The 4,292-nt window shown below is 51.4% G+C and overlaps 1 pseudogene; it reads right to left on the reverse strand.

Moving 5' to 3' along the window:
* Nucleotides 1-1,254: 1,254 nt before the first annotated feature.
* The window catches only part of LOC123081865 (BTB/POZ and MATH domain-containing protein 2-like), a 10,136-nt pseudogene continuing 7,098 nt past the window's right edge, over nt 1,255-4,292 (reverse strand).

The raw sequence follows: 4,292 nt of genomic DNA on the forward strand, positions 1-4,292 counted from the left end.
GTGTCACAATTTTGATCTATTGAAAAGTTATCTAGTCCTCCAGTCAGTTAGAAGCACACCATCCAATTCAAGATCAATTATGCCATAGAATGCAACCAATCTCTTTGTATATATTATATCCAAACTAAATCCAATAATTTTGTCAAAATTCAAACAGAATTCAATCATTTTTAAAAAAAATCAATGAAAGTTTCCCTAAACAATTCTACAATTTTGGATATATTATGGTGAGATTCGAAATTTTTCTATCACCGACACTTTAAACCCATCTAGCGCCACCATTAAGATCTCCGTGATTTTGACAACCGCCCGCTCCCAATACATGTGTATTGGAGGCCAATGTATAATATATGTTAGAGCATCTCCAACCGAACCCCCTACTCCCCTCCCCTCGCCATATGTCCGGACAGACAGGCGGGGCAGAGCCTGAACCAAAACAATACCATCCAGCCTGACCCCTTATACCTAACCCACATGTCCAGCCTGTCCAGCACCCCCCCCCCCCATGTCTAGGTCATGTGGGGCGGATATGGGGCCATCCATACTCGTCCGGAAGGTCGGATGGGTCAATGTTGGCCCACACGACCCCACAGAACACACCCCCACCTCCATCATAGGAAAACCCTACCTCACTATATCTGCTCTTTGCACCTCCCCTCCGGTCTCGTCTCTGCCATATGTCGCCACCATATCCGACTAGGAGCTTGACATCCGCCAGTCTTAGATGGATAGGGGTGGCTCATTGAGCTTCGCGCCCTCCCGGTGGCCTAGATGGCCCCTAGCTCCGGGCCCAACCACCGTGGCTCGTCGCGGTTCGCGCCATCCCCGGTGGCACGGCGAGGCTCTTGCAGCTCCGGGCCGGTCCCCCTTTGTAGGTGACAACAACAACAACAACAACAACAACAACAATAATAACAATAATAGATCAAATTAATAACACTAATTTACAGTAGTTTTTCCAATCCCCACAGAAAAAAATAGCTTTTTCATACATCTAGATTGCTCTACTTTTATTTATAACCAATAAACAAACATGTTTCTTGGTGTGAAAATGAAGACAGACAGCAATATGAGAACGGAACAACTTGTTAATAAGGTGCGGCATACTTCACACCGCAGGAATACAGGACATTGTGACGTTAATGTTTACTGAAATGAATTTATAAACCATCCATGCGATGCACATGCACATGCACACGCACATGACCTTTCTCTCTTACATCACACCCTCACTCTTTGGCATAGCACGACGAACTACAATCTTGAAGCAAACTTGGTGATGAGCTCATTCAGAACAGAGAGATTGGTTGCAGCTATGCGCTCCCAGTCACTGGTCGCCATGACTTGTTGCAAGTCCGCAGCGGATTGAACCTTGAGGAACTCCAGGCAGGCCTCCTTCAGGTCGGAGCAGTGATGCTGCACAGCTAGGGCAAGGATGGCAGTCACCGAGCTCACATCTATGTGCTCCGACAACCTCTCTTCACACATCGACTTGAGCCGCTGAAGATCGTACCTGTCCGCTGTTAGACTCTGTATATACTGAGCCTATATGTATTATAGTTGTAATTGTATTTGTACACTATGATGTACCCCTATATAATACAAAGGCCACCCCACGTTGGAGGTGTGCCACAAACCCTAAAACCCTTTGTTTTACATGGTATCACGCCTATCGATCTAACCTACGTCTTCCGCTCCAACCCCGCCGCCAGCCGCCTTCGTCATATCGCATCCGGCCGCCGACACCACCGCTGCCCTCGCAGCGTCCCTCGCCGCCGCATCGACTGCTGCCGCTGGTGCGGGTCTCCGATCCGTCGCCACGGACCATGCGTTCCTCCCGCCGTCGCTCGCGGCTCTCCTCTATGGAGGGGCTGCACCCTACACGACAGAGGGCTCGCTCGGCCCCCTGTCGACGCGATCTGCGGGTCACCAGTACACCGGCCCCGTTGCCTACCAGTACGCCGGCTATTCCTCGTCGCCCTCTGCATCTACCCTGCTTCCGGCCGCCTCGTACCCGTTGGTCCCTGCGCCACCGCCCTCGGCCGCCCCGCATCCGATGATGCGCCCGACCGTGTCTGCCCGCCTGCTGTCGTCTACACCGCAGCGGACTCGTCTGTCGCCGACGCCCCTCACGTGGCCTATGGCGGCTATGGTGGCCTTCCTCTCTATGGTGCCCCGTACGGCTCTTCGCCCGCGCCGTGCCCTCCACCAGGCGTCTATCCTCGGTCCGGCGCCCTCGCGGCCTCCTCGCTGTATGGTCCGCCGGTAGCATACGGTGCACCGTCGTCCCACGGCGTTGCGGCGTATAGCGCTCCACATCAACCCCCGTCTGCGCCGCCGCCCTACATGGATCTCGAAGCTGCTTTGGCTGCGATCTCCTCGCCGCCGTTCCTGTTCTCGCACCTTCTCCCGGTCAAGCTCAAGCCGGATAACTACCTCTACTAGCGTGCGCAAGTGCTACCTTTGCTTCGCAGCCATTACTTGGAGGGCTTCGTCGACGGTACCCTGCACTATTTTCTCGGTCTGGAGGTCTCGTACTCTGGTTCTGGTTTGACGCTGACTCAGCAGAAGTATTCTCTTGATGTTCTTCGACGTGCTGGTATGCTCAAGTGCAAGCCTCCTACTACACCTATGTCCTCTACTGACAAACTGTCTGCCCTCGATGGTTCTCTTATTTGTGCTGATGAGGCCACTGAGTATCGCAGTATTGTTGGTGGTTTTGAAGTACTTGACTATTACTCGTCCGGATATCTCTTATGCTGTCAACCGTGTCTGTCAGTTTCTGCATGCACCTCGAGATTCTCATTGGATTGCTGTTAAGCGTATATTACGCTACATTCAGTTGACACCTTCCTATGGTCTACATTTGCAACCGGCGACCTCTGCAGCTCTTTCCGCGTTCTCTGATGCAGACTGGGCTGGGAATCCGGATGACAGGCGATCAATGGGGGGCTATGCAGTGTTCTTTGGTGCTAACTTGATCGCCTCGAGTGCTCGTAAACAAGCAACAGTGTCTTGCAGTAGCACTGAGGCTGAGTACAAAGCAGTTGCAAATGCTACAACTGAGCTGATTTGGATACAGTCCTTGCTTCGAGAGTTGAGGATCTCTCAGGAGCAACCTCGTGTTCTTTGGTGTGATAATATCGGTGCTACGTATCTGTCTTCGAATCCTGTATTCCATGCCCGAACAAAACACATCGAAGTTGACTATCACTTTGTCAGAGAACGTGTTGCCCAGAAGCTGCTTCTCATCAAGTTCATCTCTTCAAAGGATCAACTTCCTGACATCTTCACCAAGCCACTACCGCTTCCTCGGTTTGAAGGCTGTAGGCGCAATCTCAACCTAGTAAACTCTTCTGAGCTCGGTTGAGATTGAGGGAGGGTGTTAGACTCTGTATATACTGGGCCTACATGTATTATAGTTGTAATTGTATTTGTACACTATGATGTACCCCTATATAATACAAAGGCCACCCCACGTTGGAGGTGTGCCACAAACCCTAAATCCCTTTGTTTTACATCCGCCGCGGCAAGCAAGTCCCACAACCACGTAATCTCAGCTCCGGCTTCTCCTTCCACCTCCATCTTGGGCATTGAGTCGGTGTAGACAAAACCAAGCAGCGCCTTGAACACGCCTGGCTCCATGTCTTGTATGTGTATGGCACCGGATGTGGTCCCCTCCTGCATGGGGCCAAAGAGCTCTGCCATGAAGACGGTGCACTAGTAGAAAAGGGGCCAATGGTCCAGGCCGGTCCAGCCCATTAGTCCCGGTTCAATCCAGAACCGGGACCAATGGGGGCATTGGACCCGGTTCGTGAGCCGCAGGGGCCGGCCGGGCCACGTGGGTCATTGGTCCCGGTTCGTCTGGACCTATTGGTCCCGGTTGGTGGGACGAACCGTGACCAATGGCCCTCGCTCCTGGCCCACCACCATTGGTCCCGGTTGGTGGCCTGAACCGGGACCAAAGGACGACCATTAGTTCCGGTCCATTCCACCAACCGGGACTAAAGGGTCGGTCCACGTTGCGGCCAAAGTTTAGTCCCACCTCGCCAACCGGAGGGGAATCCGACCGGTTTATAAGCCCCTCCCTCTCTGCCTTATTGAGCTCCTCTGAAAATGAAAATAGATGCCCTTATATAGGGAATTTAGGCTAAATTCATACGAATTTCTCTTGAAATTTGTTATGAATTTAATTTGAATTTCCTCTATAAGCGCATCTATGCTCATTTCTGAGTAGCTTTTTATATAGTTTTTTTTTCTTTTCTGCTATATTTATTTTTTTCTTTTTATTT

Source organism: Triticum aestivum, chromosome 1B (genome assembly GCF_018294505.1).
Source record: "Triticum aestivum cultivar Chinese Spring chromosome 1B, IWGSC CS RefSeq v2.1, whole genome shotgun sequence".
Lineage (NCBI taxonomy): Eukaryota > Viridiplantae > Streptophyta > Magnoliopsida > Poales > Poaceae > Triticum > Triticum aestivum.